This window comes from Antrostomus carolinensis, unplaced genomic scaffold (genome assembly GCF_000700745.2).
Source record: "Antrostomus carolinensis isolate BGI_N321 unplaced genomic scaffold, ASM70074v2 scaffold45472, whole genome shotgun sequence".
Taxonomy (NCBI): Eukaryota; Metazoa; Chordata; class Aves; order Caprimulgiformes; family Caprimulgidae; genus Antrostomus; species Antrostomus carolinensis.
In genome coordinates, this window is record NW_010302584.1 from 1 (window position 1) to 27,699 (window position 27,699).

Here is a 27,699-nt window from a genome sequence, read left to right on the forward strand (position 1 = left end):
ACACAGGAGAAGGAAACCAACAAAACAATGACAGTGATACCAACTAAAAAAGCCCTTTTGATCATCATCATCCCCAGCTGCACTGCTAAGGTCAGTCAAACAAGTTGTGAGGAAAATGATTTTTGTTAATTTTTTCTGCCTATGAACTACTTGGTTTTTAGTAATTCTTAACATTATTCAGGAAAATTATCTAGTATGAGAGTGCAGCAATGAAATTTGAATGTGATTTATGAAATTCCTCAGAATTTCCATTGTGATTCTGAGTCAAGTTAATGTGGCTTCTTCAGATGTGACTCAAGTATCTGCCATTTGCATAGCTTCTTTAATAACTTCTTTGTCATGGTCTGGGGGGGGTTATTGGAGTGCAAGCTGGGACTTTCACTCATGTGCAAGACACAAATGTCCATAAGTTCTTGTGCGTCTGCAAGATGAGCTTGGTGGTGGAAGGCCTGCAGCTGCAGGTATTACTACTTAACCTCAAAAGTCGACTGCATTAATTCTGACTAGGTGTTTAAAAGCTTTATAATTCTTCCTAACCTTATAGAAAACTTGATTATATTTTTTTTGTTTTAACACCCATTGAATGCTAGTTTTTGGTTACAGGACTGAGAATTTTAGAACAAACTTTCCAGAGAATATCTGCCTCTCCTCTAGGGGCAAGAAAACGTTTAAAGATGTGGAGACTGCATACACTATCATCCATGTAGCAGAGGGACAAAATATGAAACACTTACCACAGTTTTCCAGGGATGTGTTTGGGTAACTTTGGCAGCTGTACCCTGTTATTGGAGAGGAGAGTAGACAGGAAGGAGCAAGCAGAAATAATAAATTTCTGTCAATGTCAGTAAAAGTGACTAGGTCAAAAGCTCTGTGAAAAATGGAGTTTCCAGAGCAGAAATACTAAAATTTCAGCCTAGTTCACAGTTTTTTCTTTTCCTACCCTGAAGCAACCCATCATAATTGCCTTTGCTCATACTACACCTGTCAAGAGACGACACTGTTATGCACTAAATTCGGTAGGTGTGACAGCAGTGCATTTCACCGTGCCAGAATGGAGGTGGCATGTGTCCATTTTCTAGTCCTCACCCATGTCTGCTAGCTTTTTTTTTTCCCCCCCCTAATCTAGAGAAAATGCCAAGTACTAATATTTTTAACTGTTTCCCCTTTGGCTAGTCTTCCTGGTAATATAGTTGTAAATTATTTCTGTGTTCCTTGTACAGGTGTATGAGCATGTTTTCTTGGCACTGTTTTTAACTGATGCCAAGAGATTTGGTGGCACTGTATCATTCAGGAAACTAGAGAAAGTGTTGTGGCATTCTGGATTTTTTTGGAACACTTTTCCTGATTTTAGTCTGGCATCCTAAGGAAATGAGACTTTGTGTTTGTTTTTCTGTTCCTTCCATTCTGCACTTTTAAATGAATTACTCATTTCTATCAAGTTCAATAAGGGCACTGAAACCTTTAAGATGATAAAGTAAATTTGGTGTCTGAGCATGGGAAAGAAACCATGAATTACCCAAGGGAAAAACAGCTTTTGTGTGAACTCAACAGTTACATCTGGACAGATGTCCAAGTTTGCCATCCTCCCTGGAAAACTGTTGAGATATAATTCCCCTTGTTTGCCTGCTAGGGGAACATGAAAGGAAACTGGAAGAAGAGTTTCTTCAGGGTTATAACACAATATTCTGAAAGAGGATGTAGAGGAGAGTTTGAGATATATGTATTGAGAGGCAATACACAGAGGAAAATGTCATAAGGAGTGTGAGCAGCAACTGCTAGGGTGGGGTTGATGTTACACAAGGATGCAGGATGCATATCCATGGGAGGCATTTGTTCATCTGCTCATGAAATCTGTTGTTTTGTCTTAATATAGAGGAGTTCTCAGATCACCTCCTTGTATAATTAGAAAAAACACATTGGGTGGTAAACCCAATTGACTGTCCTTCCTGGGCCCCTTTAAAAATACAAGAGAACTGCTTTCAATACCTCTGTTTATTTTGGTACAGTATCCAGACTGCTGGAAATATGTTTATAGCACAGTCTAATGAGCTGAGGCTCCTCTGTAAGATTCCAGTGCCTCATGGCTGGATAGAAAAAGCTGAGGCTCTCTAAATATGTATTTATGTCAGACTCTGGCTTGCACTAACAGTTAATGCAATGAGAAACTGCCTATTTAATGCTACCTAAGCTAAGCTTGAGCAGCAGTTGTTCCTCAGCATATTGTAGAGTGATCCTAGTTACTGCGGCATTCACTTACTTCTGCAGTAGTCAGATTTATCAACACCTGATCTGTGTTTTGAACATCACCAATTATATTAGGTCATCTGTATTTAAGCTTGATGACTTCATAGGAAACCATTTTAATTTGCTGTCTACCTGTGAAACACTAATTCCAGTTCAACTTTGAAATCTGGCTAATGTTTTAGATGCAAGAAACCCAAGTAAATGAAAATAGCTTTATTTACATTGGACTGGAGTTACAACTCTGCCGTGAGTGCCTGGACCAATTTAAGTGAGGTGTAAGCTACTTCTTAGTATGCTGACAGGCTTTCTGCCCACTTTAATGCAGTGCTTTTAATATCTTATTCTTCAGACTTCTTTTACAAAAGGAAGTGCATTTTGCCTCTTCATTAACTGGAAAACAGTTTTGGAAATGGCATTTTTTGACAGAGATATCTTGCACAGCAGGGAGAAAGATACTGAGGCCTAAAATAAAATATGAGTTTGTTTTAAAACACAAAAAATATGCTAAACATTGAACAGATACTCTTGGTAGTGGAAGACTGGAGTTCTTTGGATCAAACTTGCTGCTTGAAGTCACAGTTAGTTCCTGAATGGTTTAACAGTTTGCCACATCTGTTTCTCCCTGCCCATGTGAATATCCTGTTGCCCCAGTTATTCATGGCTTGCAAGGGTTCGATGGTCCTTTTATCTCCAGGCTCAGACCATTGGACTTGGCAGCTCTTTCTCCCTGAAATCAGATGATGTTAAAAAGTTGGGATTCTCTTCCTTCGCTCTCCCGAATCTAAAAAACCCACTGCAGAAGCTTTACTGCAATTGATAGTTTGCTGCTGGTGCAGCTAGTGTAGAGTATGGAGAATTTTGCTTTGGTGGACTTTGGAAGGAACCTAACAAACAGCAATGTTTTCCAGTGTGCCTCTGAAAAGTGCCTGTCGTAGGTTCACTTTTAAATCTCATGCAGTCAAAACGCTAATAGTAGTAATGAACTCTTAAGGCTGTCTGGAGAAGTGAAATGATTTGAGGTATAGAATAGCTTTTCTGTCAGTGTTTTGGCCAGCCCTGCTTAATATGAGTAGTAGTTAAATCCTTCTGAATTTCAACAGAATGCAGGCATTTTAAATGATTTACAGGTATTTGAAAACACTATTATCATACTATGGCAGCATTTTAATGAACTACTTTTTTGAGTTACAACTGGAACTAATATCTGCTGGAGTAGTAGCTCTTTCGGTACATAGGAGAGTTGTTGCCAGGATTGTATTGAATATTTGAAGCCCAAATTGGATGTAGTGAGTCTTGTTGGCTCATTCAATAACTTGTTAACAAAGCGTAAAAATCCTACTGGAGCAAATTCATCCTTTGCTTTCGAAGAACAATCCTGTGCTTTATTAACAGGTTGAGGATTTGTTTAAGCAGTTTTGGTTTTTTAGGGAGGGAATATGTTAGTGTGTGCATGCTAGCTGCCTTTAATAGACCACTCTCTGGTTGGGTCTTTACAGTGATCACTGATATGGTGCAAAGGGCTTGTCTTCCTTGCTATACTCCTTACTTCTTTTTTTCCATGCTGAAATTACTTAGAGAGCAGCAGCTTCTCCAAGGCACAGCCAGATGGCTGGGCACCCGGCATCACCTGCTGAGAGGGAGGACAGTATTGCATTGAGGTGACTCATAGGCACCTTCAACTTACTCTGTGATAAGCAGAAATTGCAGCTTCCTGAAGCAGCCGAACATGACCCTTGTGTACCCAAGTTCTACTTCAGGCTTTGAGCACCTGGCAATGCACAAGGCTGTTGTCTCATTCTGGGGTGCACTGGACTATCCCTGCTGTTTGCTTAAATGGATTTTGCTTGAGCAGGTGAGGCCCAAATGAACACTGCTTTGAGAAAAGTGACTGGGAGCTACTGGATATTGAATCTTCTGATGAGCCAACAGGCAGTGCTATTCCTCACACTAGTTTTTAATGGTTTATAGGACAAACCTGCATAGGAGGGAGGAGGAGTGAGAGATAAGGTGAATCTGAGTACTTTGGTCGCTGTTCTGGGTCCTCAGTTGGCACTGGCAATTTCAGAAAGCTGCTCAGGGGACTGACAGGGAGATTTTGCTCCCCAGGAATGATGCCCGAGAGACCTTTCTTTGAAGTCCTTGGGCAGCAAGAGAGAGAGCCTATCCTGTTGCATCCTGTTTTGTTTTTGGGGAGAAATATGATCCAGAGTGACCAGAGAGAGGTGGACTGTGTCAAAATTCAGATCCTAAGGCTTAAACATTTTTTTACCTGTGCCAAGCTATATAAAAAGCCTTGCCTATATTAGCTATTTTAAAACACATTAGAAAAATGAAGTTACTCTCGTGCATCTGTTGCTGACTTCAGTTCTTTCTCCATACAAGCAATTTTACTGATTTAAGGTAGTGCAAAGGAGTATGTGGAATGTTAGTAGAACTGATGTGTGTGGTTGTGTCATCCTGAAAGAACTGTGAAGTCTTGAAGAAGCAAATAATGCAAAGGAATGAAGTTGTCATAATATTTAATACAAAGAAGAGATCTAGTAACAGTATGGGTTTGCTTTTTTTTTCATACCTAGTGTGTCACTGAACAGCAAATATGTACAGAACAATTTTTTTTTAATATTTGGCCCATTTTCTTGCATCTGTAGTACCACAAAGAAACCTGAGGTGACAAACTGCACTACAGTGATTACGAGTCTCATTCCTCTATCTGTGTGAACAACTCATCTTCTTAAGTGGGTGCTAGTGTGGGTGGAGACCAGGACTGAGGATTTCTGTGTTGAATCTGCAGCTTCTTCAATCTCTAGTGTGTATGGTATGATTTTTATATTCTGGTTACTAAAAAACTGCAAATGCACATCCTCAAAAAGTTACCTTCTTAATGAAAAATGCAGTTTACTTGGCTGGAAGTTAGTTTGTTCTTGTATCTGCTTTATGGTGAAAGGGAGTAAATACTTGGCCTTGATAAGCTCTTGTGCCAAGTGTTCTTTTGAAAGCAAACAAAAAAGTTATGGCCCATAGTTATTTTCAGGAGGTCCTTGTTTGGAAAGCAAATAAGACTTCAAATTAAATAATTGCTCTCCATGGATGGAAAACCCGTGGGTTTTCTTCTCCCATCTATACTGCTTTGCTTGCTCAGTGCTTCAGTGTTACACTAAAATCTTAAGAGCCAGGATGCTATTGGGTTAATCAGTGAAAATGGTTTTCATTGATTGTTGTGGAAAGAAAAGAACCAACTGGCTTAATTAAGCCAATGCCATGTATATCTAGAAGAGTCACTATTGACCTGCATGTTTTTAATTAAAGAGGTTGCAATTTTTGTAAAACCTTGGCTGCTCACTTGCTGGCTTGGGTAGGACGTCACTAACCGCCAGTGTGCCCTACAGAGCAGCTTCGTTTGGCAGCTCCTCAAACTGTGACACCTGGGACTGGTGCACAGGCACAGGGGAGCAGAATACAGAGCTCCAGCTGGGGCTCAGACAACAGCAGTGGCATGAAGTGACTCTTTAATTTTCTGCTCTTCATCCCTCTATTTGAGTAGCAAGTTTGTCTTGAAATCAGATGACTAAAACTGGGAAGCCACTATTTGTTCTACATACCACTTTTAAAGAGATACTTTTGGAGGTGGAACCCTTCCCTCTGATGTTCATAACTCATGAGAAGCCTGGGAGACAGGAGCTCCAAGGTATGAATTAAAGTCTCTTTTTACTGTTCTTAGCTTTTCTGTTTTGCTCTGTCAAAATAGAGCAGATCACCTGTCCAAATTGGAGCTTTCTATGTTGACAGCAAGGCTTGCATTCAAAGTAGAAAGCTGCCCAGCTTTGAGCTGCTGCAATGAAAAAATAGTTGTAATGTAGTTCTGTGAAAAGCAAGTGCTTTGAGATGGTTCTCAAGCCCTCAGTCAGTCTTTCCTGTCTCTTAAACTTGCTTCCCTTGCTTCCATGTGAAAAGCTTCCAAAAGTAGGGAAATGGAACAAATAAAATATAAACTATTCTTATAATCTTTCCTGGATGCTTTGGATACTGTGCAAATAAGAGGAAAAACATGGCAAAGCAAGACTTTGAGCAGTAAAATGGATATCAACCTGACTGTGTTGAAGACAGAAGCAAGGTCTGAAATCACTAGAAACTGTTAACAGTTGTTGGGCATTGTTTAATGATTGGCAGGAGCTGGCTTACCCCGTGCTGCTGCTGACAAAGGTACTGTACCTGCTCCCCTGCTGTGGGCCTTTTACTCGTTCTGTGTGCCAGCACTAGTCTTCCTGTGGTGAGGTGGTGCTGCTTTTCATCCAGATGTGTTTTCCCCAGTTCGATTTGCTGTGTAACCAGTAGCAAAGAGGGTTGGACTGCTCTCTCCACACTTGCTACTGGTGTTGCCATGAAGTTTGTGAAATTGTGCCCTGAGCCTCCCTTGTGCATGAAATCACTGTTTTATCATTTAAAGTACCAGTTGCAGTGACAAGCTACCTTAATCATAATTATCCCCAACACTTCCATTATAAGACCTTAGTGCTGTGACACTAAGCATTTGGGTCAAGAAATACACTTCATGCTGAGGGGTTTTGTGTGTGCTTAGGCTAAACCAGGATGATGCTAAGAAAAAATATTTTGCCTGTTGGAAACTTCAAGTGCAGGAAGCGTAAACCTTAGGGACTTGAAATGGGACAACAACTTGGCTTTTGTGCTAGGCTTTTTTCTGTCCTCATGAAGACCTTCCTAAACTTGGCCAAGTTTTTAAATCTTTACAAAGAGCAGTGGGGTTTGTGTTCAGTGGCTGACCACTACTTGTTAATGCTTCACCCTGATGGAGCATGGTCTCTGCCCAGGGAGCTCTGCTACCCGCAGCAGGACTGCCCTGTCCCAAGGAGACAGCTCTGCACTCTGTGGAGGAGACACGGGGCATGGGGGCACTTCTTATGTGTGACTCTTCACCCAGGCTTTGGATCTTGCTGCTACTAGAAATGAGAGCAGAAACATTTCCTTGTGTGTTTTCGCAGTGCTTTGGTGGGCAATCAGGGAGCAAGGCAGGGGGAGGAAGGTGAAGAGCTTGAAAGTAGCTGGGTAAGCTGTTTTCAGATCAACTTGTAGTGATTACAGTCTTCTATTTTTTGAAGAGCCACATAATATACGTGGGACTTTTATCTCTGAGCATTATCAGCTTTGTGTTACATTTGCATTGCAGCTTTCACTGACTGCAAAATGCCAAGGTCCCTGAAAAGTCAGGTTCTGGGGCACACGACATTTTGGGTTCCCATCTGCAACATCAGACTAAGATGGAGACGTTATAACAACTCCTAGGGTGTTATAATGATAAATGCTAATGTTAGCAAAACATTCATATGAAGTTAATTATAACGGAACATCCCAGAAGGAGAACAATTCTGTGTTGAGTACAGAATGTGCATAGCATGCAGCAAATATGGCCTGAGGCCACACGTTGGCTGGGTACAGTGAGAAGAAATACTTAACAGCTACCTGCTCAGCGAGCATGCTTAAAGTAGCAGCAGCCCTTTAGGGAATGCAGGCAATAAAGAGATTAAATTTGGCTGTCTTGTTACATGCAAGTGACTTTAAAGTTTCATGAACAGTTTTGTTCCAGCAGTCCAATTTTCTGAGCACTTGCCTTTATGCCAGGGTTGTCACTTTAATATATTTTAAAAATATGATGATGAATATGAACTTTCAGCATCAAGTTGCAAAAACAAAAGCTGGGCTTGGGGCTCTTTTTTTCTCAGTCAATTATTAGTTTGAAGAAGGTGAGAAATCCAATATTGTGTCTATAAAGTGGAAAAACTTAAAGGTTATTAAGCAATTTGGGTTGCCTTGGATTGATCTGGGTTGTTTCAGTGCATTTTTCTTTCTTATTCTCAAAATCACCACAGCTGATCTCAGAGTGAGTAAGAGATGTTACTGCATGCAGAAACATTAGGAAAAATGCTTGCTTCCCCAGGAATTACAGTAAAGTCCATTAATCTTACCACACAGCCTATTTTTACAAATAGAATTATGGGTTTCAGTTTGTTGTGGTCACATTTCTGCAAGACTAACTTGGATGGTTCCATCTCTCACTTCTAAAAAAGGGGATTGTATGATGTATTAAGCAGTGTCATAAATTTAAGTCATATATTTTAAGAACAAAACCTTAGGCCTCCTTGCATTCTCCATGAATGTTTAATATTTCACAAGTTTGACTCCTCTGCAATCCTTTATGACTTTGTAAATTGTGGTTTTATGGATTTGAGTTCAAAAAATTTTTTTTTTCTTTTTAATAATTTCAAGTAGATTGGGTGAAAGTAATTATTATTCTTTGAAATAACTACAAGCAGCGCAGCTATCTGAGACAGAAATAACTGTGATTTCAAATTCTTGCACGCAAAGCTATTCATCAACTAAATAAATCAGTCCCTGATGGAAGGGGGGAAGGAATAATCACCATGCTTTTGTGGCACAATAAACCAAGGAAAATCCTGTGTCCTAAAAGTCCTACTGCACAGATTTAAGATATCTTTTTTTCTCCTCTAGTATTTTTAACTGTGGATTAGCAATTAAAAAAAAAAAGTTAAACTGTGTGTCTCTCAGGCTGAGAGATAAAGATAAATAATTTCTTGCCTAAATGGAATTCCCCACATTTTATAAAGAACTTCAGAAGGATTTTTAGAATATAAACTGTAGTGTGTGTGAGAAAGCTACATGGATTGAAAATTTGGTAAAATTTTTGTTTTGATGAAATTCTGATTTTTAAAACTGACTAGGGAAGGTACTTTCTTCCCGCAGGAACCAAATAGGGCTTGGTGGCAGCAGTGGGAAGGGTGGACAGGAGTAGAATGGGAGAACATGCTGCTGGGAAAGTGGTTACTGTGGCAGACTGTAATAGTATAAGTAAAATTTCTTTATTCTAATGCAAGAAAGAGCTTGGGAAGACAAGAGATTAAGTTGTTTGGTATTTAGACTTCTGTACATCCTAATGGTTGTTTCTTTGCATTATGAGAATTGTGGGTTTCTGTATTGATGGCTGTCACCTCTATGTCTGTTAGTTGCATGAACAACAAACCATGTGCTTAAAGCTTGTTAATTCTCCAAAAGATAGAAGAAAATGTTTGGACTGTTTATTTTGAAAGATATTGTTCCTTTAAGCAACCCTTCAAAGGTGTCACTTAAAATTTTTGACACTTGTACGTTGATTCAAGCATAAAGATACGAAGAATGATATGTTGTTGAGAAAGAACATTTAGACTATCAGTTGTGAGTTTTAAATCACGCTTGCTCTTGTAGCAGTCCTGTTTCTTTTCTCTCTATAAATATAGGTAGAGAGTTTGAATTTTGATTGTTTGAACTCTAGCTTGACAAACAGTTAGGGAGGGATAGTTCTACTGAGGGACAACTTAGAAGATTTCAAAATTTGCTTTTGTTTTCTTGGAAATAAAATTTTCAGGATGAAGCACAATATTCTTTAAGATGCCAAGCCATCGTGGAATTTTTCAGTTAAACTCCTCCATGTCTGGAGCTTGGTCTTAATATAAATTTCATACAAACTTAAAACCTGTTTTTGCTTCAGTGATTTGGTCAATGTCATGATGACCTCCAATACCAAACTGAACTAAACTAAGCATTGCCTTGATGTCAGGAGGGTTTATAACAGTGTCTTATGTTTATTGCTTGCTCCCCTTCCTCTAATGTAATTTATTTATTGAAATGTAAGTGTTGAATCATCTCATCAAAGAAGAGTTATTCTAATCTCTTTTGACAGGGGAAGAGGAGGAAAAGAGAAGAAAAAAGTCTGCATGTTCTACACTTAGGAAAGGATTTTTTAAGAAAATTTTTACATTCTCCAGCAAATGCAAGCTGTCTGCTTCCTTCTCTTTCCATGTTGTGTACTGTACGTGTACTGTTGTTTTAAAGTTCAGCACTGCTTAACCCTCCCCGCCCCCTTCTCTGCTTTTTTTTATTAAGTAATAATTCACAACAGGATATGATGTTGTCATCCAATCTGGCCACACCTAATGTGTGCTGGGACACACTGACTTCATTCATTTGTAGGTGTGGTGATTATTAGACAGTTTGTCACCGCACCCTGCAGTGTTTTATTGCAATCATAAAGTGGTTCAGCTAAAGGAAACATCACTTTTCTAGAGGAAAAAATGGTAACTTTCTACTTGTAAAAGAACTTATTCCAGGAATGTGTAGTGTAAAAATTTCACGGCCTGGAATAATCATTGAGCTTGTAGCAAATATAGAAGGCCTTGTGCGGCTTTTCACACTGCCTAACAGCGTACCTCAGTATTTTAAATTAACTGTCTTGGTTTGTATGGTTCCGAATTGTCATCAGATCCTGTGTAGAATGGCTGAAGGAAGGGATCACATTTCTCTTCTTCCTCTGGCATACAGAAAGGTTCATTTTGTTGTGTGAACTTCTTTGTGGGCAATACAGAAGGGAAACTGCCGAGCTTTGGAAGTATTTTACTTTTTGGCTGGGAGGTTCATGGTGCAGAGAAACATTGGAGGGTAATAATAATTTTTTCAAATAATAATTTTTTCAAATTCAAATGTTCCATTTACAAAACTTTTTGCCTGCCTCTAACTTAATCAGAAATAATTTAAAAAGCTGATGTGTCTTGCAGAGCACCAGAAATGCAGCTGATGAATGACCAGACTGAGGTATTTTTAAATTCAGGCTTGCTGGAGGATGCTAGACTTAGTCACTTCCAAGTAATTAAGTTATGAGGAAAGACCTTTTTAGGATAGTATAAGGGATGAACAATATTAAGACATGCTAGTTTCTTACTGTGAATGCAGCTATGCTACTGAAATTATTTCCCTTGGTTATAACTTGGGAAATTGGTTAATACTAAACAGCTGGAGGTGTTTATTTCCTGAATAAGTAGGAAAGGATATAAAATTCAGTTTGAAGTTGGCTTGTGAACTTGAGGAAAACAAGACAAGGCAAATCATTTAATTTCAGAAGTAAAGAAATGCTCATGTCAATCGTGTGGCCACCCACAAATATTTTGCTGTATCTCTTTACTCTGGGCTTCATCCCATCTTGCTGACAAGCCAGTGCTGAGATTCCAGAACAGTGCAGGGTAGCTGGGCAGCAAGAGGCTGAATCTCTCTAACTAAAACTTACTAGATCTCTGCCTTAACTGAGTTTAAAGCACCGTAGTCAGGGATAGAGGTACAGCAAATAGAATTCAGTCAACTTGGTAGTCCTGTGCTTGTAGAAGGATGAGCAGGGAATGGTACTGTCTCACAAAGCTGAGCTGTGATGCTGATCTTCCTGTGAAATTTTCTGTATCTTTGTAATAATTTTCTTCTTCAGAAGGGGCTGACAGCTTTGATGATGGGAAAATCTTTGATTTCATTTATTGCTGTTGTCAAAAACCTGCTTCTGTTGACACTATGCTGAATATCCTTTCCCAAGTCCTTGCTTCTGTACTGTCCTTTCCTGAAAAAATTTACCCAGGAGGGAGAGCATGCTGACACGGACTGTCTTGCTCTTTATCACAGATCAGTCGCGTTTCCTCATTTTTTGCTTATAAAATGAAATGTAGAAGCCAAATACGTTTGCCATGCACATCTGGTGTATTTTAAAAGGCTGTTTTTGTTAAGAGTGGAGGAGCATTAAGAAATCATGGTTGAAAACATAGAGAGGCAGCAACAGGGAACTGTTTTGAGGCTAAGTAGTAGCATTTATATGGTGTTGATTTCTCTGCATTTAAAGTATATCTGCCTCATGAGCCAAGGAGTGGTCTCCCTCACTGTAAAGTCTCCCTTTCCTTGCAGTCAGTTGTTCCAGCTGCCAAGCTGTTTCATGTGGGAAATCCCTTTTCCTATGAAGAGAACACGTAAAAGAAGGCAAGATCTCCTCCCCTTTCTTCAGCCATAAGGCAATGTCCAGCTCCTCTGCTGCACTTCCCTCAGAAGAAGGAATCATAGAATAGTTTGGCTGTTTCTCTGCCTGTGAGTCTGCCAGGCAGAGTCTGCGGTGGAGCGCAGCGGAGGATCCCAACCGACATTCCCCCTGGCCAGTTTTCTTTTCAGGAATCTAGAGTGGCTGGAGGAATTAAGCAAAAGATTCTTGCATACATCTGGCAGATAAGATCTTTGGGTGCTGTGTAGTATTTGGATGACTGCCACTTTTTTAATGCTGCAGGTCCTGCAATGCCTAAGCTTCAGGCAGTTTGATTATAAAATTAACTCTTGGCAAAGATGGCTCTCTTCACATTAAGTGTTTGTGCTACCTAACTGTAAATCACAGACATTTCCGGAACTACTGGCATTTGGCATAATTTATAACTTTCAGTTCTCTTTTTTCTTTTCTTTTAAAAATCATTTTGTACCTTTTATTTCTCCACCAGCGTAAAAATATTGTCTAGAGAGCAATAAAAAAAAATATCAGGAGCCTCCCTGTGCTTGTATACAGTAAGGCAGGAAATGGACCTCCTAAATGTGTGTGCAGGTGTGACCATAAAAATGTTAGAATGCTATTCTTCATTTGAAATGAGTTATTCTAGTGAAAACCCTGGAGTACGGGAATATTTTGGAACTAAAAAAACCTAAAATTGGCAGGGTTACACTTTGCATACCCTACAGTCCCCGGTCTCTTTTCTAGCTTGTTTCTGCTCTCTAGGTTAACTGCTGCAAGTTTTTCCCCCACTTAATTTACTGAAAGCTGAAAGCTTTTTGAAAGTTACTGAAAGAGTTGTGGACCAAAGAGGGCTCATCTTTTCTCTCTGCTTGTGAATTTGCCTTATTAGGAGGCAATTGGACAATTTTATACAAGTGTGTGACTAACTGGACCCTTTTTTGTAACCATTTTGTCTAGAGAAACAAAAGAATTCCTTAGTCAAAAAAAAAAAAGGGAATGTCATGCTGTTTTCTTTACTTCTTTCCAGTGTATCCCTAATAAAGGGCTTGATCAAAGGCCAGGGAATGATCTGTCTTAGTTTGCATTGCTATTCAACAGCGTAAGTGTGGAAAGGGTTTGATTCTGGTTTTAGTGAAAAGTTTCTCCTCAAAAGTTGGCAAAAGTAGGCTGGCACAATCTCCTATTTGAACTTGAGGATCCTTTTGAAGACATTTTCTTCTACTGGTCATGCTTCATGTAGATGACAAATCCAGTTGCCCATCTGTTTCACCTTTAATCTCGCTATGGGAGAACTTAGAACTGGCTTAACAGCTGCACAAATTGTGCAGGTAAGAAGCTCTCCCTCTTCTAGAGGCTAAGTGTGAATATTTTGTCCATGAGAACAAGAGCTCTATAGCAGGAGCTGTTTCTCTTGCAGAGCTGTAGAAATAAGACAGCTCAACCACTGTTTTTTGTTTTTTGGTTTTTTTTTTTAAATATACTTTGAAAAAACATTTTCTGGAGGGAAACTTCACATCAACATTTATTTATCTTCCTCTAGGGGAAGGACTAGAGGTGGTGCAATACTTGCTGTGTAATATCCAGTGGAAGAAACAGCTTCAGTTCCATACTACAGATGCTGTGTTAGCATCACTGACACCGTACACCTCTGTCCAGCCAGTCTACTGTGCCAGGTTTACTGTGCCAGGTTTACTGTGCGTTCTTATGGAAGCTGAACAGTATTTTCTTTTTTGGGAGGATATTTTGTCTAGTCTTTGGCACTTCACTTTGTGTTGGAAATGTAGCAGTTTCTTCCTAGGGCATGCATGATTTACAGTAATACCCTGTTATTTAGATATGAGAACACAAAGAATATGTTTGTGGAAAAAGGCCCTGCTTTAGCAGGACTGTAAATTGAGTGAATAGGTGCATTATGGGCAGGCTGTTCTTTCAAGATCTCTAACAGACCATAGTTGTAAAGCTTTCTAAACAAATAAAAAGAAAACCACTATATATAAAGTGAAGACTTTTGTCCAAGTTATTACTTGGAGAAATGTTTCATTGGAATATTCCAATATGTTACTAATTAAAAAGGATTTTTACAATTTTAGGTTTTCAGAAATTTTATTTGTATTAGTAGGTTCTTATTTATTGGTTCAATTTAATGACAGCAGTACAATAAATACCCTTAAATAAAAGATACACAAAGATTTTTTGTGTTTGTTCTCAAGCTATAGTTAGGGGATACCAGTGACTCAGACAGCAGTGTGCTTTGGTTGTTGCTTTTTCAGTAGGAACTCTGGAGAGATTTAGAAATTGTCCATTCTTACCAAGAAAAGTACATATTTTGAAAGCTCTTGTTGAGCTTTGGTTTTGATCCACAACTGGTGTGTTTGCTTTTGGCTCAATTAAAGATCTGATCCAAAGCCTATTGAATTTAATTGGAGTGATTCCAGTAATTTTAAGAGTTATGGATCTGGCCCATATTTTTAGCAAATAGATGATGAAGGGTGGAAGTTAAGCATCTGCCAGTTCTTTCTAGCAAGGCCACATCTGGATTCTCTTGTAGCTTGCTTCTCCTTTTTTTTTTTAGACTTCGGTCCTGCTCCTTGTGGGCCAAACTTCTATTGTTTTTCATACTCCCATCCTTCTCCTCATCTTGAACAACCATCATTAAGCAAGCATGACAAAGTACCAGTGTATAAAACAGAAGGTCTGCCAGACATTTTATGTTTTGTATTTCTTTTGTGTGTTTTTCTTAACTTAGTTTTTGCCAGCATCTGCCCCCTGTGTGTCTCACATATTTGCTGTTTTTCTGTGATACTGGAGGGGTATTTCTAACAAAGAACACCACAGATGTAACTACACAACTGGCAATTTACTCCTTTGCTGGAGAAAAGCTATGAAACAGTCTGCCCAGTCAGGATGTTGAGGGGGTGATTTATCCCTTTCCTTCATATCAGATTGTTTTGCAAGTATATTGTAAATAGGAGTGTGTTTTTAGGACACATTTTAGGAAAATGTTTTCTTATCTGCATAGGCCTGATTAACCAGGCTAATTTCATACATTAGAACTTCATAAGGTTTGAGTTGTATCAGAGGCAGTGCTGGAACACTGGTGTATGTTGCCACACGTGTCATAACTCTTGATTTACACAGACTTCAGTGTAAAATTAGCTTATAGATGTGTTGGATAGGGGAGTCAAGCCACTGATGTCTCACTCTTCTGACAGGCACTGATTGCAGAGGGCTTGTGAACACTGTTTATATAATGCTCTTAGAGGGGGAAAGTGTTGCATAAGCACCACTATTTTACTGAAGATTTTTGCTTTTGAGCCACTCATTGTTCTTACTGACTTGCACGAGAGTCTTTTAGGTAGGTTTAAGATGAATGTGAGGCTTTGTGATACACATGCTGTTCAGTTCCTGGGATGTTTGGAGGAGGCAGGTGGGAAGGAAGGGAAAGGAATGCAGAAAATATCAAAAAATACTTCAGGGAAAAATTACTGCAAAATTCATAACTGTCAAAACCTTTGAATGGCTTGCTGTGCCAATAAAACATCATTTGAAATACATTGCTGCAGAGCTCTGTTCCAGGCAGCCTCAATATTACTAAGAAATGAGGACTGATCCTGTCTGTCGCTGTAGCACTTGTCACTTTGAAAAGATTGCTGGATCCATTGGCTGAGGTTTAAATGAGCTCTGAGTAGGACTTAATTTCTTGCGTTGACATTTCTGGAATCAGAACACTTAAGAAAATGCCGTTTTGGGTGCGTTTTGTCTTCCTGGGCTTGTAAGACACTTCAGTAAAGGTTTAGGTTGACTGGGTAGGGAAGCAGGAAAATCAACTTCTCCCTAGTGTTTTCAGTGGTTTATGCAGCACTAACATACACACAAACCACAAATGTACATATATGTATGTATGTGTGTGTGTGTATGTATATATACAGACATCCAGGAAACCCATGACAAAAATAGAACAAGTATACTTTGTTCAGAAGAGTCAACAGTTTATTTTTTTCCTCATCTTGTGCAGTTATAATCCCATGGACCTGCATTTCTCTCTACTCTCTTTCTGTTTGTCTGTTAACAGTAGCTGACCCAGAACAGCCTAGCGTTCCGTCCTCCTGCTGCATCCAAATGGTCTCTAAAATAGTTTGTGTATGAGGGATGTGTGAGTGAAAGCCATGTCCACACAGGAGATAGTGTTTTGAACTTTTCAGGTGTTTGACTAGAGTATTGAAACTATTCCAGAATTTTGTTTGATTTGGAAAAGGAAACTGTTGGTTTTTTTCTCTTAGTAATAAAATCTCTAGGGTGACTTTTGATGGCTGAGGTCTGTTTTTCTGAATGTAAGTATCAAGCATGTGTACCTGAGATTTATGCCGAGGCAACTGGAACTACTGTGACTGATCCTATGGAAAACCCTTAAGGGAGGCCATGCCAGAGCATTAAAGGTGTGTTCAAGGGCTCATGCTTTGTACTGTACCATTTGATTTTGGTCCAAAGGAGTACAAGAAGATGTGGATGTTGGTGAATGTCAGAACAATATGCAGGATAGGAAACTCAGCTAAGAAGGCTCTAACAGGGTCACAGTCATAGAATGGTTTGGGTTGGAAGGGACCTTAAAGCTCATCCAGCTCCAGCCCCCCTGCCATCAGCAGGGACACCTTCCACTAGACCAGGTTGCTCAAAGCCTCATCCAACCTGGCCTTAAACACTTCCAGGGAGGAGCAGCCACAACTTCCTTGGGCAACCTGATGATGTTGCTGGTCATAGCCAGTAATTGGTTTTAATATATTTATTTTGGATTGTGCTGCAAATTACTCATTCTTTAAGAGCTGAGCTGATTGTATCATGGAATGAGAATGATATAGGGAGGAAAGAACAATAACTTAAAACACACGAGTTAGCATGTGCTGTGAACTTGCTGTCTGACTGGGGAAAGGATCAATGGATGTATGTGCACAAAGCTGTGTGCCAGTGCCTAGGAGCTGGTTAACTGCTGATCCAGGAGCTGTGCACTACTGGCTCTGAAGCTGCAGGCTTCACTTGGCAACAGGATTTTGAAACATTTGGAAAAGAATGGGACTTGCTTTTCTTGTGTCCTTGAGGAGTGACACATGCCGTTTATCATGGCTGTGCTGTACAAAGACTGAGAAATCACTTCTGAAGCAGGAGAAATAAATTTTAGCAGACATGAACATGTCATGGATGTGTAGAAGCTCTTTATATATGTGAAAGAGAGTAAAGTGTGTACTCAGTACATGTCTTAGTGGTATTCTTTGTCAGGTAACTCTTAAGACTCTATAATCTCCCAGCATGTGCAATGGCCTTGTGATTTCATTGTGCAGTATTTGGTGAAAAGACAAGGCCTTGGCCAAACATTCAGTAGAGGCATAAGGAGAGGTCTGGGCTGTGCTGCCAGGGGAAATCCTTTCCTGCTGCAGTGAAGAATTTGCCCAGCTCTACCCTCAAATGAGAGGGCTTGGTTTTGGGTTGCTAGTAGGTGTGGAGGGAATATTTCATAGTTAGGTGGGGGTCTGGGAACAAGACAGTTTAAACTCCTAAGCAATTCTTGCCCTATCCATGAGAAACTGATATTCTAGCTTCTGCAAGAATTGAAATTACCTACAAATAATGGGATAGAGTGGCTTAAATCAGAACATGTATTTCTGTGCTGACAATGTACAGCATCTGCTTCTGCTTTAAGCAGGGACTGAAAAGACTTGGCAAAAAAACAGCCTTTGGCATCACACGCACAGGGAGCTAATAAAAGGCTATAAATCGAGGAAATATAAGGGCCTCTTCACATTGACATTTCCCTTTGAGAAAGTAGTTAGGGATGGGGATAAAAATTTAAAGAAAACACATGCATTGGGAGATTTTGAGTGGATCTCAAACAACAGAAGAGCAAAGAATGTATCAGTACTTTCTTGTGGGATATAAAATATCTAGTCTTCAGAGATTGAGCTGGAAGTTAGAAATTTTGCCCCAGACTGCTTCCTGCTTGACAAATGGCTTAGCCTATGGTATGTCTTCCATTTATGATGAATCTTTGAAGTGTACTGTGTTGCTGGATGAAACACATCATATTTATGTTTTGACAGCAAAACAAATACCATGTATTCATATGCTTGGACACTAATCTTTTGAAGAGAAAAACAAAGCCTAAACTCAGCCATGATAAAATCTTGGCAGCAGAGTAGACCCAGAAGAACTACATTTTGTATGCAGTACAAAAAAGCTTCAGTTTCTTCTTCCCCTCTCTGGCTAACTTACCCTTAACACTTTCCAGTGGACAGTTTGCTGTTGCTTTTAGGCTATCTCAGAGGCTGTAGTTAGCTTTGTGCTTACATTCAGTATTATGTTGGTGATAAAATTCCCCTGATTGTTGTAAAGAGATTTCATGCATGTAAGATGCTACAGGACAAGTAAGCAATGGATTTTTTTGAAAGAATGGCTATGATTCAAATTATTTGCAGTGACTCCAGAAACACTTCAAGACTGTATATGCTTGTGCAGTGCCTTTCTTAAAAGGAAGTTGCTTCACAAGTGATAATTTTAGGTGAGACTGGAATGAAAATTGTTATACTAGACAAAGTTGTAGCTAGAGAAAAATATTCTGCAAGATTGATTTATCTTTTCTGCTTTGGCAAGAGTGGTTTTTTTATTCAAGCAATATCTGAAACAATATTGAGCAAATTTGAACTTCTCAGGATCTATTGGAAGAAAAGGCAAATAGAGTGGGAAATGGCTCAAAAACTCCATGTATTCATTTCTGTATATCCCTGAGGTAGTCAAGGCTTTAAACTGAAGTCTTGATTTCTAGAGGTGGGAGTTGTTCTAGAGGTCTAAAAGTCAGCTTTTTAGATCAGCCTGGAAGGCTGATGACATCCTGAGAAAAAAAAACTGCATTAAAGGGAGGCCTCTGCAATACTTGTGCTTCTTGTAAACTCTGGCTTCAGTTTGCTTAACTCTTTGGCGTGTGTTAGACCCATTAATTTCAGTGGGATTTAAGCAGGCTCTCCACTCCTACAGGGCGGGCTTGCTGGCCTTTGGTTAGCAAAAAAGCCAGAGTTAATACCTGCTCTGACAGTGTGCAAAGTACCCAGGGAGTTTGTATAGTCATTAGCAGTAAATGGCTGGTAATTACTCTGGCCTCCTAACCTAGCAGAGACCCTGCGTGCTCTATCAATCTTCTGATTGTGGAATGAAGATGTGGAAGGTGGTATGCTGTGGAGGCTGCAGTGTGCAAAGCTTGAAGCAAATCTCAGTCAATAGATCATCATAACCAGCTGCTGCCTTTTGATCAGGAGAAGCACAAGACTTAATTGACCCAGTAACAGGAGATAAGTGCTCTGATCAGTGTCCTGGTTAGCACAATTAGGTACCGAGTAATGTTATTTCTTCAATGGATTTCTCAAAGTTTGCAGTTTACACTGTATAGTACTGAAGGACTAGCTCAAGGGAGAGGTAAGACTTCTGTGTTTTCAGACAGCTCTATCCTTGGGGCTAGCACTCCAGACAATATGTTTTTGGTTGGTTTGGTTTTTTTTTTTAAAGAGCTGTTTTGAAAGTGTGTCTTCATTCTGGTGACAAAGTTCTGCAGAAGAGCACAGGAGGGTGTATTAGTGGGAAGGGTTTGGCTTAGGACTGCTGACCAGCTTTCCAGTGTTTCAGACCTTAGTGTTCAGGAAATAAAATATATGCTTTATGATTTAACATAATAGTAGTTGTATATTAATTTTATAATATACCATGAAATAGAGGAATGGGAGGCTTTATTTACAGGGTGTGCTATACTTAAACTGGGGGCTTTCAGTGAAATTTAATACTTTGAAACATACCTGTGAATGCTTTTTAAATCTGCAAGCTTCATGCTGACATCTAATTTTACTATGCAGATGACTTGCTGGCCAGGAGTTTTTTAGCTAACATATTCAAGATGGTTATTTGGCAGTGTTTAGTTTTAACTGCCTGGATGGCTGAAAAGCCGAGTGCTTTGTTACACAGCTCATACTGGGACTGGTCTCAATGCTACCAGAGGCGTGTCAGTTTTTCTGCTGTTAAAGTTGCTAGTAGAAGTCTTGGAGCGTGTTTTGGCCAACTCAGAAAACACTGAAAATCTCATCCAAGAAACAGAATAGTGCAATCTGTTATTTTTGTGGGATGGTGGGTGGATTTACAGTGCAGTTGAACAAAAAAGATCTTGCACAGGCTTCTGAGTCTCTGTAGTAATTCTGCTTCCTTGATAGCTCAGCTATTATTTTGTCTTTTTGTAAACCTTCTCAAACACTGTAGATTTAAACCTATTCCTTGAAGGGAAATTATCAATTTGGATCTGGGAAAAGCTGATGAGACAGTAGATTGGTATCAGCCACAGTCAATGTGTTCAGACCAGACGCTCTGACTTTGCTGTTTGACTGCAGAGATAGAGAGCATAGGTTAAGAGATCCCAGGTGTTGTAGAGCTTGAATGGATTATACATTTGGAGTCATAATTCCAAAATTATCACATATTCAACTAGCTGTATATGTAAATGAAGAGATTTGAACTTGGAAAGAGTTGATTAGTTAATTTTTAGACCATTTTCCAGTGATACTTACCAGGATGGCTGTGCAAAATTCTACAGGATATTCTATGTACATTTGGGTGAAGATGACAAATAAAAAATTTGTGTTTTCTTACTTTCTCACCATCTCTTCCTTACTCACTGGCTTGAAATCTATAAATGGGCTAAATAAATCCTCTTTAACATCTCAGATGCTCTGAAACTTAGTCCCAAATACCATTCAGTCTTGTGGAGTACTCGGAGCATTCATCAGTTCCTCCAGAGAGGATCTATATCTCTATACATCATTCCTAAAAGACTGTAAATCTGTTTCTAAAACCCACAAAATACCTGATGGACTTTCTTTGATACTAAATATTGATCATACACATAATTGAATGTTCTACTTTTGGAGTTTATACCTGAACCAATATAGAACAGAGTGCCTTAATTTAGCATTCAAGTATTGAAAACTTGGTCTGCATTTTGAAACTGCAGGCCTTATTTCCCTAATCACAAAATAATACACTAATTTGGGGTTTTAAAGAACAGCCACTTTAAGCTGTGATCAGATACAGTCTGCCTAGCTTCTGCTTACCCCAGCTGTTTTCCTTTCAGGGACAGCATGGTGGGGACAATAGTGGACCTAATTCCTCATGTCTCTTCCCAAGAAGTATGCCTGCAAAGTACAAAGCTTTCAGCCTTAGGTGATCTGTACCAAGTCTCTTTCCATAACAGCAATATCTAAATTTAAAGGTAAAACCTGGAAATTTAGTGAGTCTTTAGAAACCAAGATTCTTAAAATAATAATTCCTTTGCTTACTAGCTGAAAGCTGAAGTTTGTAGTTCTATTAATAAAGTAGGTTATGCTCAACATAAAAATCAGCTTTTTACCTAGCATGCCACTTTTGAATGAAATATTTCTGGTAATTCACTGTTGATGTTCTGAAACATTCTTCTGCTTTTACCCCTCTTAAAGCACAGGAGTGAAAGGTCCAGAAAGGGAGGTAGTGTTCAGTCAGGTGGACAGAATATGCAGGATAGATACTGCAAATTGAGGCAAACATGAGAGGCAAACACCTGAAAGCTCTTCAGATTATTTATGTGGATCCAGTAGGTGATAGCAAATTGTCCTACTAAGCACAGGTAACTAGTAAAAACAGTTCTTACAGTTTGTCACCTGTTTTGGGATTTTTTTTTTTCCTTCCCTTCCTCCCTCCACTACAGAAAAAAACTCAACCACTTATTGGTGACAGTATAGCAAATAGGAAGCACTATTACCCTAGTTTTCCAGGAGGTGATTTACTCATGAGCAACCAGAACTGTCTGGACAGAAGATTTACCCAGATCCCAGGGTTCAGTTCAGTCCTCATTTTGATTTGTAACGAAAAGCAGTCTCTTGTGGAGAGGTTTGGGAGACATCCTGCCTTGCATGATCTTACCTAAGAATTGGAATGCATTTGAAATACAAAACATACTCTCTTCAAAGTATCTTTTCAATTGTGGATAAAAGTCAGACCTGCCAGAGGTGGATTAGCTTTGTCTAGGGTGAGATTCACTCTTCAGTTTAAATACTACTGTTCCTCTCCTGTGGATTTCCTCGGCTCCAAACTGAACTCTGTATAGGTGGCCGGTGATTTATTTTACCTCCTCTTTAGAGCAAAGCGGTGCCTTGCAAACCAAAATGGATAGGAAGCACATGGTGAATTGATTGTAGTTGTATGTTTTTCTGCTCTATAATCTTTCCTGTGTGCCCATGAAATGCAACCAGGCATGTGAGTGGTTCATAGCATGTAACTTCCTAGATTCCAAAGGGTATAGAGCAGCCAAGTAAATAGTGCTTAAACCTTCTAGTGATTTGTGTCTGCGCTTAATTGTCAGTGTCAAGCCTTTTAGCTGGAGGGTGATCAGAAACACCTTTATTTGTGTCAAGTTACAGTTTGAGTCTCATAGAACTAAACATTTTCCTCCCTAAAATTCAGGTACTATATATATCAACTTATATTTGAATTAATGACTTCTATTTGTCAGATATTGGCTATGTAAGTTGATCAAAAAAGCTAAAAGGACCTGTCCAAAGTCTGTAGGGGACTTGTTTAATGTCTCGCATAAGCCTTTCTGCAAGGCAGTATTCATCTTCTGCATTAAAGGATGACTATAAAATAACTAATAAACAGATTTCTAGATTTATGATCCAGTGACCAGCTAAAAAACCGTAAGATTTTCACAGAGCTTGACTTGCTGCATCACAGGAGCTAGACATCTCATAGGATGCTTTACAGGAGTCTTTAATGTGTGAGTGGATGCTTGATGCAGTTGGATATTGAGAGGGTAAAACAGTGAAAGAATGCAAAAGAAATACCAGTAGTCCATGAAAATTTAAGAATGGACTAAACTTTTGGGAGCCTGAATTTGACAATGTCCCTTTTTAAATATAAGCATTATTTTTATCCTGTGCTTTACAAGAGGTAAAACATGCTAAGCAATACATAATCCTTGCCTTGAAGAATGGACCAGTGCTCATTGTATGTAAAGCACCAAAGAGAGCCATGACAATGTAATTATTGATATAATATGTGGAATAGGTGGGTTTTGAAGATGTTCAAAGCACTCTAGATATCATGAAAAATCCATCTGTGTAAGTACCAATGCAGTGAAAGCAGTTTGCACCATAAGATACTGGTGGTCAGAATCTGCCTCTCCCTGAAAATGCTAGGTTAGAGGCTCCAGGGTAGTGGTGACACTGACACAGAGGCTACCAATGTTTCCAGGTTCAGAATACAACAGGAATAGAAGAAAGAAACCCCTTCTTTGTAGGAAGAGTAAAAGTAGCTTAATAAACAGAGCAGCTGCCAAAACAAGATTCGTGATCGTCTCCTGCATGCTTGACTGCAGGTAAAAGGCAGCTCTGAGATTGTTTCAGAGAACAGTAAGATCTGTGTTTATTTTTAGCTGCCGTAAATGATCTTCAAGTGTGGTAGAACTGAAGGAGAAGGAGCTGAAATGCAGGTCAGACAATTTTGAGCAACATGTAGATGGTTAAGACTGTGGGAAATACACTTAGGGTGTAAGGAATGAAGACTTTGTAGTGGCTTGGGTGCCTTAAAACCTAGGAGGGAAAGAAGCAGCTGAGTAGATCTGTTGTGATTGTTCAAGTAGAAACTGGCTGTTTGTAATTATTAGTACCTCTAAATTGTACTCTGCTTCCCAAAGACCTAAAAAACGTGTACCTTGGAGCATGTGTCCTTCTGGGAGTTGGGAGCATCAGAGAGTTTTCTCTGGGAGCCTGGGCAGAAGGAGGTCAGACTTGTGTTAGTCCCTCTCAATGAGATACAGACACAGTTGCTGTCTCTGCTGCCCTTTTCAAATGGATCCCGTTCCTGGGCTGTGTGGCCCAGGGTTGTGCACACGGTGCTTCTCCATTTATGATTCTGGGAACAGCACTCTTTTTAAAGCTGAAGGCAGAGATGAGTGAATGCTGCTCCAGATGGGAACTGACAAGTTTGAAAACATGTCAGAGTGTGTATATTTTTAATTTCAAAGGCGTCACGCTAGCATTAGAGAATTGCTTTAATTCTAGAAGCAGCTCTGTAGAACTAGACAATCCCTGAGTGTGTCTACAGTAGCACAAGCACATTGTCAAAAACACAAGCCCCTTTTGGCCAATTAATTTGTAATCAAGGTAAAATATGGTTATTCCTGCATTTTGGACTGATGAACTACTTAATGAGGATGCTGTTCTTTGGACTAATTCTGACAGTACTTATAGCAATTGCTGAACACTAAGGAGGGAAAAATCCATTATGGATAGCTATATAATATGGGCTTTTGAAGTTCAGTCTGTAGAATTTGGTGAGGTTGGAACTGAATATTATTCTAAATGGTTTCTATTAATAGCGATGCTGCTAGGAGACTGAGCCCAAATTCTCCGTACAACAGCTGATGTGTCTTCTGAAATATGTTTGGTGTTGGTGCTGGTGCTTGAGATGTAGATTTGGAGATGGGAAAGGTTCTTACTGCAAAGTTTCATCACATGGTAATTATTTTATTTCCTTGTTGATGCTGCAAAATGGTGTTGTCCTCCAAGGCCATTGTTTGGCAGTAGGGATGCTCAAAGGGGATGGAGAGTGTGCCCCCACGTTCGGTGATGGGAGCCAAAATATGGATTTATTTACAGCTGCTTCTCACTTCCTCTGTGCAAAGCTGATATGATAAACAGTAGCTCTGGAGGTCACATCTGGTGTGCCTTGTCTGTTGGCAGGAAGGCAGTGAAAGGCAAGACTGAGTGCCCAGTGTCTGTGGGTATTTGAAACCTCTGAGAATTCTTTAAGGATGCCAAAATATAGATTACAGTGAGGTATCTAAACAAATAAACAGCTGGGTTCAAACTTCCCTCCATACATACACCAAACTTGCTGAACTGTAAGCTAAAGTAGAATCTGAGTGCCTGATACCTTCCTGCGTTACTTCTCTCCTGAGCATGCATCTTTGTGAAATAAAAGTGTAAATAATTGGTATTGTTAAACAATATCCTAATTCATGGCAAAATGCAAGCTTTATTTTTTTAATTGTCCTTCCTAGGCAAGTGATTGGCGCTGCTTCATCATGGGCTTCACTAAGAATGATTTCTGTTTCTTTGTTACAGCTTGTCAGTGTATTTTGATTATTGCAAGACTCTGGGCTTGTGTGCCATAAATCTTAAAACAACAACCTGGGATAGTAACGATACTGTACAAAATGTTTCTAGGCTTAATCAGGGACTCCATCAATTGCTTTCATCTCAGTGAAAAGAATAGAAATAGCATCTGCTGAAGTGATAAACCGAGATCCTACAGCAGCCATCAGGTTGGGAACTCTTTGTGCAGTTTCCTTCATGAGGAGGGCTGTTTCTGGAGAATGCTATGCATTGTCCCAGGTATGTGGAGAGCAGTGGAGGTGCTTGGTTGGTGGCCTCTAGCAATTGATACTGGAGGGCTTTGCTTGGTCTGCTAGGATTTTTTTGTTGCTTTCCTGCCTGAGAATAATGAGCTTTTAGTTCTGACACTTACTGAGATTAGACCTTATAGAAATGGCCCTTACATAAAATGTAATAGAGTGATAAAGTTGCCTAATTAGTAACATACAAAGCAGACTATATAATTGCATAAGAAGTGAAAAATACAGATGTGAATACTTGGGCATGCTGTGTGGTGTTACTTTAGAAAGCCTAGTTTTGGTTTAGATTTTTTTCATGTGCTTTATATATAATGTCAATAAGCCTAAGAAATCTGAAAAATACTTTTTGAGCAAGTTCTAATCATCTGGCTCTGCAGAAAAGATTGAACCAAAGTTCATTTTAGAAGAAGAATGAAACTGGTATTATATTAGCCTGGGTTTGAAATAGCTTCCTAGGTTAGGGCAAGCTGTGTCTGGTTAGATACCCTTTGATGATAAGGAGCAGCCTGCCAAAGGTCTAACAGTGGAAAACACTAAATGTTACAGTTAGAGCTTGGATGCTGCTTGAATGATTCAGATGTTGGTATTTCCCAACTTCCCAGATATCCACAAATGTTAAACTCATAATTGTTGCTTTTTAAAAGACATTTATATTGGGCAACTTCTTATCTGTCTTTACTATTTTCAGTATTCAAACCCAAGATGCCCAGATTGAATCTGAATACTATATAAGGCTATTTACTCTTTTCAGACTGCTTCCTAAGGAAATGCCAGGCTTCTGCGATTGCCCTGTCAGCTGAATAACTTCTGAATTCATTGGTTAGCTGGTAACCACATTTGATTGGTTCATTGGTAACCACATTTGAAAGGGAGCTAGAAGCCTGGAAAAGCATTGCACTCTCTAAAATAGAAGGGTGACACAAATTAATGTTTCTGCTGAAGAGAAAGCAGCATGCAGGCAGCGTTCAGCTGTTACACATCACTTTGACAGCAGCTGACCAGTGAATTGGCCAGTGTGGACTCGGGGTCAGTCCGCATCCATGGAGCTCCTGACTGCTTGTGGCACATACTGTCTTCTGCCTGCTGGAATTACTGTAGAGCAGTGTGGGGTTGTTGGAAGGAAGAAGTAAACTGGTGAGAGGATAAAGGATGCGAATAGGAAATTAAGATTCTTCCCTTCTGTGCCTGTGAAGTAATTTGTGGGGTTTGTTTTCCCTGTTATCTGAGTAAATAATTCAGTTTTGTTCTGTGCAATCTAATAGAACATGATTATGAAATAAGGTTGCTGACAGAACCCACTTATTTTCCCTTCTCATGCTTGTGGAAAGATTTTTCATTTTTTCATCTACATGTAACTTTGGAGTCAGAAGTTGTTTCCCATTTCTTTCAACACCAGCTTTTAGGAAACTTGCTTATATCCATCCATGAACAGACTAATCTCTGCAGGCATGGTTGATTATTGGTTCATTAGCAGTATCTTTTTATATTTTATACAGCCTTATCACACTATAGGACATACAGTATCTTTTCCCTTTAATGCTTGGCTTTGTTTATATTTTCTGTTTGTATATGAATTATATATACATACATTTTGAAAACAATGTATGAGAAGAGCTGTAAGAAAGACCTGAGAATGCCAAATGGGATTAATGACAGAGAGAAGAGACTACCTCAAACCTGAAACAAATTTCTTTTGAAATATAGCTGTGATCCTTGGGTTGTTTTTCTTTGGGGCTCATCTGACTGCTTGAAGTCAAAGAAAACAAAGTGCTGTGTGATTTGATACTATTGCAAGGAGGAACTTCATGGGTCATCAAATCCGGCCCTATGAAAAAAGCACATTCAACCAAAAGCACAGTTGATAGATCTACCTGCCCTTCATCTTGTGTCTTGAACTGCTTCAAATTTCTGAGGACTGAGATGTCTTGCTTTGAATGTGAATGGAAGATTTTTTTGTTGGTGCTAAATTATGATCTTGCTAGCTCTGTCTGCCCTGAGCTTCACCATCGGTGACACAAGAACGCTACAATAGATAAGATGTGATGAATGAGGAGTTCTTAGATTATTTTTTTTTCCTAAGCATCTGCTGTTGGCCACTGTCAGAGACAGGAGGCTGAGCCTG